This window comes from Adiantum capillus-veneris, chromosome 21 (assembly GCF_014529385.1).
Source record: "Adiantum capillus-veneris isolate H3 chromosome 21, ASM1452938v2, whole genome shotgun sequence".
NCBI lineage: Eukaryota > Viridiplantae > Streptophyta > Polypodiopsida > Polypodiales > Pteridaceae > Adiantum > Adiantum capillus-veneris.
Genome location: NC_140951.1, coordinates 74,659,554 through 74,673,889, shown reverse-complemented (window position 1 = coordinate 74,673,889; position 14,336 = coordinate 74,659,554).

Here is a 14,336-nt window from a genome sequence, read left to right as displayed (position 1 = left end):
GCACACAGTTCACAGTGAGGCTGAGACCAGTCACATACAGTGTGAGATTCTTGATCCATGCTAGAGAGGGAGAGATTGAGCGAGGTGATAGGCGTATAGAGAGCAAGAGCAGTATATGACAGCAATAGATGTGTGATAGGCCTACAAAGTAAAACAGCAATCTGTGCTCCTACACAGAGAGTTAGAGAGAGATAGGAAAACGAGAGAGCGGGAAGACAAAGAGCTGGCTGACGTGCATAGTTAAGAGCTACAGAGCCTTCTTCTATATTTGAAAAAGAGACGTGGAAATAGTAATGGTGTAAAGAGCTGGCTGACGTGCATAGTTAAGAGGTACAGAGCCGTCTTCTATATTTAACAAAAAGCTGTGGAAATTCTATATTTAATTAAAAATCTGTTCAAAAGAATATATCGAATTGAACTAATAGAGATGGTTTTATGTACCGGTTATAAAACCTCTGTCCGGGACAAGGTTTTTGGTCCACCTATTCATGCATCCACCCTAGTGTCATTCGCAACCATGAATTTGTATTTGATATGTTGTTTTTTTATTGTCCAATGCAAATATGACACCAAATCAAAAGAAATGTATCATGCGTGCCATTTGTAAATAATATATTTTGGCAATCTCATCATGTGCAGCTGATCGCATATAGCAGATTAGTGAAAGCGATGTCTACATCAAAGACATCACTAGTGCTATATGGAAGAACACAGAGTGCAGATTGCGACTTGAACGCCAATACGAGTTGTTGCTTCCAGCTGGGATACGAGAATTTGACCCCCACCACAAGGTCAGTATAGTGTTGGGCAATATGAAAGTATGTTGCAGAGACTTAAAAGAAGATATCCCACCTACCTACGACATGTCAAAATTAGAGCTCTAGGATAAATTGTGGAAAGAACAGAAGGTAAAGATGAAGCGTATGAAAGCGCAGGACCAAGGAGCCTTCCCCAAGAGATTGAAGATGGCCCAAGATATGCAAGCAGCTTTGGGAGGCCGATCGGATGCCAGTGGCACCGGCACAATCATGCACACTGCTTTGAATGCAAAGTGCACTCATCTTGTCGGCATCCCTCACGAAGCCTTGGTAGAGGGTATGAGGTTGGAGCAGGCTCCTTCGGTGTGTGCACATTGTACACCATCAAAGGCATTTCATTTTTTCTAGACCACATTACATATGTGGTAAATTGTTACAAGGGAGGGAGTGAGGTGAAATTTGACAGCTTTCAGACAGAGCAAGGAATGCAAACGCTTCACCCCTCCATTGTAAAGTGCATTGGGTTTACTACAGAAGCTCTTTGAATCACGATATTCCCATACTACAATGGGGGTACCGCAGGCGCCATGATGTGTCGCTTACCGTTCGCTCACGGATTGTTTAGATGACACATGCACAGGCTACAACACGACTGGAGGTCATTGCATGTAGCAAATCTTCCTGTAAGCGAGATAGACACGATACAGATCAAAGCAATGATCGAGTAGATGCCAGCAATTTGTCATGCCTTAATCGACAACGTTGCGGCTGCCCACTCGGCCGATATAGTGCACAGTGACCTGCACCTGTTCAACGTAATGTTGGACTTTGCTCACACCAATAAACCCTGCATCAGCATCATTGATTGGGGTATGATGCTGAGAATACCAGCTAAGCATGTAGCAAATAATTATCTGCATCGAAGCGCACAGTCGGACGAAGCAGTTTTGAATGCACAGAGAGCAGGGACTGTCGAGATGGCTAAGCGACCGTGGATTGCTCCCGAACTATATGATCCATGGTGCAAAAACACATACACAAAAGCGAGCGACATTTATGCATTGGGCTACCTATTCGACATGCTGGCAGATTTTTGGAGTGCAGCCAGAAAAGTTTATTTTCCAAAAGAAGTTTTTTACCACCCGAACGAAGATGTTATGAGGGCTATTCGAATTGAAGTAGATTGTTGGATGAAGTTAAAAGAGCGGGACCAAAGGAGAAATGTTTTTGACGTGTTGATATTTTTCAAAGAACATTTAAAGACAGACCCTAACCCTGTCTAACGTCCACTTATTGAACTTGCACCATCATTTTATCCGATTTAAACATTTCTATGATATACATATGTCTTGTCCAGTGTATTCTTTTTTTTATTGAAGTGTATTATCTGGTTTGAAGTGGTTCACCTAATTGAGTCAATTATCTTTGGTCATTTCAAATTTGTCATTTACCTGTCAGTATTTCAAATTTGTCTTGTGGTTCAATTAGTCGAATTTGTTGTGGTTTGATTTAGTGGATTTTACGTAGTGTCCCAATGAGTGAGAATATATGTTTGCCAATGATATTGAATATTTCTCTATCTATTCACTATATCTCTAAGAGAAAATAACCGATCAAGAACAAGATATTGGTACCCAATCACTGCCTAATGATCAACAACAAGCGGCTGTTAATGCATTTCAGTGCATGAAGTCTCTGGCACACGGCATGTCGGCACAACAAGCGACGCGTACTGCTCGCCGACTCTCAAAGTGGGAAAATCCAAACCATATGCAATGGAAAGAGATCAATAAAGAAGTGACAAAGGACATGATCAAGACAATATGGCCATGTGAGGACGCAAAGATCAAGAAAGGAAGGTGGAAGGTTTCGAAGTGCAACCATGATGCGATCAAAGATAACGCTGAGAGGATTTATTTGGAGGTTTATGGCCATCCCCTACACAATGCAGATTGTGCACTATATTTTGCAAAAATGTTATATGTTCACTTTGTGCAATAGCGACCAGTAGACTTTTCGTCAAAGGAGACAACTGTTGCCACTCATGATTTAAGGGAGAGTTGTGTCACTTTCACTGGAGATGAGTTGGCATTGATAGTGGAAGGTGTCGACCTACAGTTAAAAAAAGAGAAGGATATTTACACGACACAGTTCATGGCAGAGAAAGATGCAGAAATAACATGGCTTCCTCTAGCCACCCAGACACCGCAACCCTCACAAGTCCGGATGGAGAAAAGCATTCACCGCTTAAGTCAGGACGTTCAAAATCTGACACAGCGAGTGAATCTAGCACCTGTACAAGGAACACACATCAGCCACCTTGCCTTGCATCCGGAGTTGGTCCCCTCGTCTACTTCAGATGCATCCTCCTCTTTCCAATGTCCAGTTTGCTACAAGAATTTTGATGGATGGAGTGGATATTATACATTGACATGTGGTCATTAATATCATTTAGTTTGTCTTATTCGTTTGATGCAAACAGTAGTCGATGTGCAATCTATTCACAAGATATTCCACAAGGAATATATATTATGTTTGGCATGGCAAACGAATATAAATTCAAGAAAGCACGCCCAGATATCCCTAGCACAATTAGAAATCTATTTGATGAGCAAGATGTTGCTTCAGGGCAACACAATTGTGATCGACAAACTATGTACTATCGCGAATATGAAGCATTGTAATTACTCAAAACACATTTGAATACAAGGTCTTTTACAATGGTTTTTGACATTTACTCATTCTACTCTCAAGCTATATTAAATCCGTTGAGTTGTTATCTCGTTCTAAGTCTGAGTGTTGTGGTTCTCCTTGTAATTCAACCTCCACATCTATTTTCAAATTCTCTTCTATTTCATTTACAATGCATTAAGATACACCAACATTGAAATCTTCTTCATCTTTGTTCTGACAATCATACAACCAGGTTGGGATTTCCTCCTCGTTTGCCAGCACTTTCGATGTGATTCAGTATCTTTTCGTTGTAATATATATACAGTAATTTTTATGCTCTGTCTGCTAATAGTCTGTTGTGAATAGTGGTGCGTGTTGAGATGTCGAGCTCTACACCTTGAGCTGGCATCCACTACAGGTCTTGGCCGCTTACGGCATTTACTCACTGGCGCGTTAGGTGACCGACACGGAGGATCTCTGCCAGTGATTCTACAGCTGGACTACACTTATAGTGCCAGCCTAGTACGCTTCTAGCGAGTTCACACTTAGTGACCGCATGTACATATGTGCTACTTTTCAGCTTTAGCACTTAGTCATTTTGTACTCTCTTTTCTGTGAAGAAGAAGAAGAAGCTTTCCATCTCTGTGTGCTTTGTGCTTGTCTTGTGTAGCTCTCTTGCATCCTCATTCTTTACATGGTATCAGAGCCTGGTGCAGGCAAGAGAGGCTAAGAGAGCAAGAGCATCACAATCCCTTCGTTCGCAATCCACGACCAGATGCCGAACAAGTTTCTGAACAGGTCTCCAAAGTGCAGTATACAGAGATTTACTGTACAAGTATAGTGGTTGTGAAACGCTTGATTGTGGGCACTCGTTGAGTGTAGAAAGCGTTATAGGAACCACGATAGCAGGTTCAGCAGATTTGCAGGTTTTTGCAGATTGCATCTATTTTGTCTTAGTGCTTCAAGATGTCTGACGGTTTCAGTCAGATTGTTACTGAGAAGCTTGAGAAAAATAACTACCCTGCATGGAAGTTCAGAATAACAAATTTCCTAAAAGGAAAAGGTTATTGGGACTATGTAGAAGGAGACAATGAAAAGGAACCAGAGATTCCCGAGGCAAATGCTACAGCAGAACAAAGGAAAGCTTTGAGGGACTGGCAACAAGGCCAGAGCAAAGTGATGTATTGGCTTTCTATGAGCATCACAGATGGCATGATGGGATATCTACAGGATGCTGAAACCCCCGCCATTGCATGGAGAAACTTAGGCAGAGTGTTCGAGGTGAACACCAAGGCTAGGAAGCTTCAACTAAAGTCGGAGCTAAATCAGGTTAAGAGGAACAACCTCTCCATCAATGATTATGCTTTGAAGATCAAGCGTATCATTGAGGCTCTTGGATCTATTAAAGTCTCAGTGGAAGACGATGACATTGTCCGTGCATGCTTGGATGGTCTAGGAGATGAGTATGTACATTTTAGGTCTTCCATGAATACAAGAGACGACATCCCCGTGTTCCAAGATTTGATTTCTATGCTTATTCTTGAGGAGAAGAACCTTGACACATCTTCTTCTCATGGCAGAAATAATTCTGAACAGGCCTTCTATTCTAACTCCAACAGAGGTAGAGGTAGAGGTCGTGGTCGAGGCCCAAGGGGTTGCAGGGGCCAATTTCTGGAAGGTCAATCAAATCAAAACAATACAGGTGGCAGGGGAAACCAGTCTCAAGGCAGGGGGAGTCAAAGAGGTCCTGGTGCAGGATCAAGTAGGCACCAACATACTCCAGATAGTAGAGAATGTTGGACTTGTGGTGAAAGAGGTCACATGTCACGTGACTGTCCAAAGGGAAAAGCAAGTAGAAAGAGAGAACAGGGCAACTATGCATCTACTAGCAGAGATGCAGATGACAGCAAAAACGAGCGCATGTTTGTTATGCAGCATGTAATGAATACAATGACTGCAGAGAATTCCACCCAAGATGATGTTTGGTATGTGGATTCAGGTGCCTCTAATCACATGACGTCTCGTGGAGAGTTGTTTAGAGATATGCGCAAACCAGATGTGTCAGGCTATGTGCAGACAGGAGATGACACAGCTCACCCCATTGCTCATGTAGGGGACATACCTCTAAATACGAAGAGTGGGAAATCAAAGTACTTAGCAGATGTACTTCATGTCCCAAACATTACAAAGAATCTTGTTTCTGTTGGACAAATGGTTGAGCAGGGTTTGCAGGTTTGCTTCAATCCAAATGGCTGTTATGTAGAAGATTTCCAGAATGGCTGTAAGCTGATCACAGAGGGCAAATGTGTGGGCAGAATGTTTACGCTGAATGTAGACATGCCTGAGGTAAAAGCTGCATTATTTGCACAGGGCACAGGTGTTGTGGCTGATGTTGACATTTGGCACAAACGCATTGGCCATGTCAATGAGCAGAGATTGCGCAGCATGCAATCAAAACAGATTGTAAAAGGTTTGCCCAAATTCAAGGTGGATGGTATGCATAAAGTGTGTGCAGCATGCCAGTTTGGAAAACAGTCAAAGGGCTCATTTCCACATGAGCGCAATGTATGTAAAAAGCCACTTGAGGTGGTGCACACAGATGTTTGGGGTCCAACCGATACTGCAAGTATACATGGTTGCAGGTATTATGTCTCTTTCATTGATGACCATACAAGGAAAGTATGGGTCTACTTCATGCGTAACAAAAGTGAAGTGTTTGGTCACTTTCAAGACTTCAAAGTCATGATTGAGAAGGAGACAGATATGCAAATCAAGACATTGAGGTCAGATGGAGGGGGAGAGTACTTCTCCAATGATTTTTCAGATTTTCTGCGAATGCATGGTATACACAGGCAGTTTACATGCAGATATACTCCACAGCAAAATGGGGTCACAGAAAGGAAAAACAGGCACATTAGAGGTTGCACGTGCATTGATGAATGAGAAGAACATGCCTCATCATTTCTAGGCTGAAGCTGTAAATACAGCTGTGTACATTATGAACAGGACACCTACAGCTGCGGTGCATGATGTCACACCTGAGGAAAAGTTTACAGGTACAAAGCCTGATTTGGCACACTTGAAAGTGTTTGGCTGCATAGCTTACGTGCATGTACCAGATGAGTTGCATAGGAAATTGGATCCTAAAGCAGAGAAATGTATTCTTGTGGGATATTCCCTTGAACAAAAGGGGTACAGGTGCTACAATCCTACTACACGAGAATTACGAGTGAGCAAAGATGTAGTCTTTGATGAGATGAGCAGCTGGTACAGTAATGCACATGGCAATATTGGGGCTGATGTAAAAGATGATGTGGTTGTACAAAATGTGAGGCCACAGTCACAGGTTTTGAGTGGACCACAAGAGTCCTCTTCTCGTGGCTCTGTTGAGAAACCATGGAATGGTAGACTACGTACGCAGGTTACTCCACCAACAGGTACAGGGAATGTATCACGAAAAGGAAAGGAAAAGGTTGATGAACCTCCCTTTATGGTTGATTCATCATCAGGTTTTTCACATGTAGACATGGATTCGGATGGTTCTGAACAAAGTCTTGATGAGGAATTTGGAATTCCGGCTGTCAGGACACCTGGTGTAAGGAAAGTACAAGAAGATGCTAGAGGGCAAAGGAGTGACCCAGGACCGCGCAGATCTAATAGAGTCAGAAATCCAGTTCAGAAATTGACTTATGATGGGTATCTAGCGCATCACCAAGCCTACATGGCTAAGGTGATACAGGATGTGGAGCCCACATGTTTTGAGGATGCAGTTGGAAATGTGCATTGGGATGATGCAATGAATGAAGAGATGGCTGCATTGGAAGCAAATGACACATGGGAGTTGGTGCCATTGCCAAGTGGCAAGAAAGCTATTGGCTATAAATGGGTGTATAAAACCAAGCATAAGGCTGATGGTAACATTGAGCGTCACAAGGCAAGGCTGGTCGCAAAGGGTTATGCACAGACGTATGGCATAGACTATGAGGAGACCTTTGCTCCAGTGGCAAAGATGACAACAGTGAGAGCTGTCATAGCAGTGGCTGCATCTAGAGGATGGATTATGCATCAAATGGATGTAAAGAATGCCTTCTTGAATGGTGAGTTGCAAGAGGAAGTGTAAATGGATCAGCCACCTGGTTATGTCGATCCAGGTTACCCAGATTATGTATGCAGACTTCTCAAAGCTTTGTATGGTTTGAAGCAGGGCTCTAGAGCATGGTATGACAGGATTGCCAAGTATCGTGTCAGTATTGGTTTTAGGAGAGCTCATGCTGATCATTCACTCTATGTACGTGAGAGTGATGTGGGGATTGTGGTCATTACCATATATGTAGATGACCTTATTATTGTTGGTGACAATGCTATGGAGATTGACCATGTGAAGGGTCTTCTCAAACAGGAGTTTGAAATGAAAGATTTAGGCGAGTTGCGCTACTTTCTTGGCATTGAAGTGATCAGGACTCCAGAGGGTGTATGGCTATCACAGAGACAGTATGCTTTGGACATGTTGTCAAAGTATGGTATGGCTGATTGTAAGCCAATTTCTATTCCCTTGGATGTGAATGCAAAGCTGAGTGCAGAGAAGGGTGATGTTGTTGAGGATGTCAACATGTACAGAAAGATTGTGGGTAGTCTAATCTACTTGACAATCACGAGGCCAGACTTGAGCTACACAGTAGGCTTGGAGAGTCAGTTCATGCAACTTCCGAGGAAGCCACATTTGGATGGAGCACGACGCACACTTAGGTATGTGCAAGGTACTCTTGACTACGCATTGTTCTATGCAGCAGATGCACCATTAGCATTGTATGGGTATACAGATGCAGATTGGGCAGGTAGCATTGTTGATAGGAGATCTACGAGTGGCTTCATGTTCTCTTTTGGGAGTGCTGCTGTTACTTGGAGCAGCAAAAAGCAGCCTACGGTTGCTTTATCGAGCACAGAGGCCGAGTACAGAGGTGCAGCAGTTGCGGCGTGCGAGGTAGCTTGGCTACGCACATTACTTGAGGACTTGGGAGTGCAGGTGGACCAGCAGATTGTCATTCATTGTGACAACCTCAGCAGCATGCAGTTGGCTAGGAACCCAGTGTTCCATGCTAGGACCAAACACATAGAGGTCCATTACCACTACGTTCGAGAGCGAGTGTTGGCGGGCGACATCGACTTGGTCTACGTCAGCACAGAGGAGCAGATAGCGGATATCTTTACCAAGGCCCTCGGAGCTGAGAAGCTTTGACGTTTCCGGACTATGCTTGGACTCTGCGACATGCAGAGCTCGAGGGGGAGTGTTGAGATGTCGAGCTCTACACCTTGAGCTGGGATCCGCTACGGGTCTTGGCCGCTTACGGCATTTACTCACTGGCGCGTTAGGTGACCGACACGGAGGATCTCTGCCAGTGATTCTACAGCTGGACTACACTTATAGTGCCAGCCTAGTACGCTTCTAGCAAGTTCACACTTAGTGACCGCATGTACATATGTGCTACTTTTCAGCTTTAGCACTTAGTCATTTTGTACTCTCTTTTCTGTGAAGAAGAAGAAGAAGCTTTCCATCTCTGTGTGCTTTGTGCTTGTCTTGTGTATCTCTCTTGCATCCTCATTCTTGACAGTGCGAACATACTTGTACATACTCCAGTTTCTCTCTAAACTTGAGTTTGCTGCACATTAAGCGAGTAATTTCATTGCAAGGGGACGTAAGGTAGAGTAATGCTCTCCACCATTCATCATCCACCACTTCCATGCAGGTTTCTCTTTTGCCATTACCTGTACAAAATCATTCGCAAAAGGACCTTCTTTTAATCCAAATATACTCATTTCTTTGATGCAATCAATCTGGTACTGAACGTTGGAGTAGAACGTGTTGACCACGTGATAGAAATCGCCTACCACCTCTGTATTGGATATCAGATCTAAATTCCAATACTCTGGATCGAGCATGTAAGCCACGTTATGGAGTGGACTATGATCGCTCTTCCACCTTGCATGAAAATACTTAGCCAAAATTTTTCGTTGTTTGCCAGAGAATGGTAATCGCCACTCCTTCTCTACTACAGACTCTTTTAGCTCTTCAAGATTTTTAAGACTCTGTTGGACTGACCACCATGTCATCCACACTTTGTCCAATTTTGGCACCCTTTCATCAAGATTGCGAATCGCGAACATAACGGGCATCATTACATGGTATGCATCCATTACACTCCTCCACCAAGCAACTTTGTTTACATTGCCACGTAGACATGTAATTTTATCTTTCACTTTTTCTTTCTTCTCAAGCTGCCATTTATCAAAGGCAGCGCAATTGAATGTATCAATCATAGTACATTTATTACGGAGAAGTGATTCCAAGGTATAAAAGTGTGTGTAGAACCGAGTTTGAGTAGGAAGTTTCAGCATCACTTACATACGCATCCTATACAAATCAAGCACTCTTTGTCATTTCAAGATAAATTTCACAACCTGACGTGGTATATCAATTATTTTGGCGAACCATGTGGTTTCTTCACTAGTGTACCAATCTTTCAGCAATAAGTTCAATTTGTGTGTATTACAACCATTGACAACAATGTGTAGAAAGCACTTCTTTATTAACTTACTGGCATTTTTACAATTCTTTGCGTTGTCCATGACTACTTGAACGACATGTTCATCACCAATTTCTTTAATTACATTAATCAAGACCTCAGAAATGTATTTGTCACTTTTAATTGCACCAGAACTATCAATCGTCTTTATAAACGTTTCTCCCCTTGGACAAACCAGTATTATTGATCAGCGATCTTCTCTGAACATTTGACCAACCATCACTCACAATCGTACATCCTTAAAGCGAAATATTCCCAAGTATTATTTTTCCAACACGCTCTCTAACTTCGATGTAACATTTGTCCAAGAAAACATTTCTTATCGTGTGATAAGAAGGAGTTGAAAATCCTAAACCAAACTCACCTATTTTCTTCCAAGCAGCCTTCCAATGATTGTTGTCTACCATGACCAAAGCACTTCCAGTAAAGAATATTGCTTTGGCGAGTGCAGTTTGTGCTTCTTTTAGAGACTGCACTCGAAAGCTTTGATGTAATGATTTTTGACGCATTTGACAAAGTCCACCTTCATTGTGACGTTTAAAAGGAACATTGCCTGGAATTTCTTCTCCTTAGGCAGGTTGTTCTCCAAGGTTAGTTGGCGTCACTACAGGATCTGTAGAGTTAATATTTGGCTCTGGGAACTCTTGACTCAAAGGCACAGAGCTATATATTTGTTGTCTCTTGCCACCCTTTTTGGCGAGCTCTTCTCTCAAACGCTTTGCAACTGCTGCAGGTGCCTGAGAATGTTCACATTTCTTACAATTGTTTTTAGCGCTACCCAGAAAATGATCCCTAATACGTGGTGCATCGTCTTATTTTGTTGTGTGACAAAATTTACATTGCCACTCCATATATCGGCCGCATATGTTGTGACCATAATCCCACTCTTTGCCAAGAGCTTTTTTATTCTTTGGCTTCTTTGTACCACTTGTGCCCATTTTGCTCCATTGCTTTTAAATTAAAACTGAAGACAAAAGAACAAGATGTTCAGTTTTTAAAACATTTTTCTTATTTTCAATATATATTATAATTTAAAAACCATTCAATATGAAAGTAACCATGATGCACAATATAAGATTTTCAATGCACGCTAGTAGTCAATCCACATATCGATCACCCATATTGTGAGCAACCATACACATTGCAATGTAGTCTATGCATGGCATAATAACTATAACAATGCTATGAATCTTTCTATGCAATTATTATTATAATGATTATTTTATATGTCCACTTTGATTTGCAAACAATAAGACACATCTAATTTCATTTGCTACAAAAAAACAAACAAAATCAATAAAATATATGATTGGTCATTTCATGTACTAATAATCTATCGTAATACATAATGCACTCTCTGTATAAACCAATGCATGAACTAACACAAATAAATCTTCAATATAATCACTCAATTGAAGACTACTTGTACCCAGTGAAGGATTGTAGCCCACCCATGCAACCAATTCAATATATAAAAGCTATTTTAACCCAATCAAGGATTATAGCTCTTATATTGTGGAGTGACAAGTGTAAATCAACACTTCAAGGATCTTTATATGCCCGGTATACTAATAGAGGACATCCGACCCTTGACTATTGACTCGTCATTTACATATGCTCATCTTCTAAAACCAATTACAGCCCTCATTTGGACCAATGGCTTCTTCGCAATGATCATGATTCTCCAAGTTTTCAGTTGTTTTGGTTTCGTACCTTTATGTCGGTAAACGAATTAAAATTTTTTAGAAGTGGTTACCGAATTAAGAATCACGTTCGGCCCAAAAAAAGGACCTGTGACTCTGTAACCTTAGGTCAATTCACAAGGAGATGACTATACCCGCACTACAACACTAAATGAAGATATCGACGCGTATATATCGACGGCCATGCTTTTCCACGCATATATCGACGACATTAGCGGGCGTCGCTATACACGTCGCAATGTGCGTCGATATATGCGTGGAAAGGCCTTTATTTGCCACGCGTATATCGACGCGTATAGCGACGCAAAAAAAATTCGGAGAAAAAAGCGAAACCCGCGCGCAGGGGCCATTTTCGCCTGCTCGGGTCTTGGCCGAAACCTGCTGCGTAGGTATTATGTCCATCTCCACCCTCCCCAACCCCTCTCTCTCTCTCTCTCTCTCTCTCTCTCTACATCGTGTGTGTGTGTGTGTAGGAGAGAGAGAGAGAGAGAGAGAGAGAGAGAGAGAGAGAGAGAGAGAGAGAGAGAGAGAGAGAGAGAGCGGTGTGTGTGTGTGTGTGTAGAGGAGAGAGAGAGAGAGAGAGGTGTGTATGTGTGTGTGTGTGTGTAGGAAATAGAGAGAGAGAGAGAGAGCGGTGTGTGTGTGTGTAGGAAAGAGAGAGAGAGAGAGAGAGAGAGAGAGAGAGAGAGAGAGAGAAATGTGTGTGTGTGTGTGTGTGTAGGTAATCAAAGAGAGAGAGAGAGAGAGAGAGAGAGAGAGAGAGAGAATTAATGTATGCTTAGGAAATTAAAATTAAAGAAAAAAAAATTAAAGAGAGAAATGAAATGAAATGTTATATTAACGTCTTCGAAAGGCCAAAGTGACCTATGAGACATGAGACAAGAAAGTTACAATGTGATGGATCTGATACAAAGTAAAATAAAATATTATGGAATCCTAAACTGTTGGGTGTGGGCTAAATGAGCTAGTTGGGATAGGTAGATCTCCTCCATGGTCAGTACTCTGACCGGGCATTGTGCATGTCGAGCCAAAGTGACCTAGATAGATCCTCTGATGCAGCCTTTGTCGATGTTGTGTAGTCCTCCGCAGTCGTGGGTATCTAGATCTCCCTAGATCAGTCGCTCGTTCGATCATTAGAGAGATAGGGAAGTAGAGAGCGAGAGAGAGAGAGAGAGAGAGAGAGAGAGAGAGAGAGAGAGAGAGAGAGAGAGATAGGAAATAGAGAGATAGAGAAAGAGAGTTATATATATATATATATATAGAGAGAGAGAGAGAGAGAGAGAGAGAGAGAAGTGGGGCTCCAGGAGTTATGGCAGAGAAATAGGAAAATAGAGAAATAGAGAGAGATAGGAAAATAGGGAAATAGAGAGAGAAAGAGAGATAGCGAGAGCGAGAGAGAGAGAGAGAGAGAGAGAGAGAGAGAGAGAGAGAGAGAGAGAGAGAGAAAGAGAGATAGCGAGAGCGAGAGCGAGATCGAGAGAGAAAGAACGAGAGATAGGGTACGTAGACAGAGAAGAAACTATGGAACTAAAAGAGGCAAAGGGGTTTTGCCTGCTACATGCATTGCCATGTACACCTGGGAGTGCACGTATGTGTCTACCCATATAGGATTTGACCAATAAAGACGAGATTTTGACCCGATGGTCCTGATCTCCGTTCACCTCTAGACCGAGGTGTACGGAGATTGGGCAAGACTAGAGAATGCGAGGTAGTTTACATTGTGAGGAGTATATATATATATATATATATATATATATATATATATATATTAAAACAACATTCATAATCATTGTAGATGGCAACGTCATCAACTAAGATGGAGGAAAAGATTGCATGCTCGTGCACGCTCTGCAAGTATCAAATCCTACGCAAGCGTAGGATATGTAATGAGCATGTGCACAAGTAAGGAGAGTTTGCTAGAGAAACCATACAGAATCTGCGATACGACTCCTACGAAACGGGCATTGATTTCTGTGACATAGCACCTACATCTGAGAGAGAGAGAGAGAAAAAAGATTATGCGTGAAGGTCCGACCAATATAGAGCCACGGATGGAAGCAGAAAAGGGCTTACAGACAGAAGACGACGGCATGGAGGAGATGTTGGATGCCTTCTTCCATACAAGCGAGGAGAACGCGAACGAAGCGGCACCAGAAGCCGTGCGCCTATCTTCTGAAGACATGTTGAGGAAGTTGGCACGTCAACCAATCTATGAAGGCACCAAAATATATGTGCTTCGTACTTGTCTGGTGTTTTTTAATCTTCAAGAATGTGGGAGAGCTCTTCTGGAAGACAATCATGGGAATGAAAGACAATCGAGCTTCACGAGATGATTTGCAGTCGGTTGGAAAGATGCCAGAGCTGTGGCCGTTCACCAAGGGGTGTTTAACGGAGGAAGTGCGGACCTGCATATACAAGATTTCACAGCTAGTGTGGTGGATCTCTTCCAAGGAGATACGGGAGGAATCCATTGCAGTTACAAGGGCTAACTCCATTGAGACAGTTTGCATGATTGAGAAGTATCTACCCACGAGCTGCCTAACTATCCAAATGCACTTGCTCGTCCATGTAGTAGATGAGGTTGCAGTGGTAGGTACAGTCCACAACCGTTGGATGTTCTT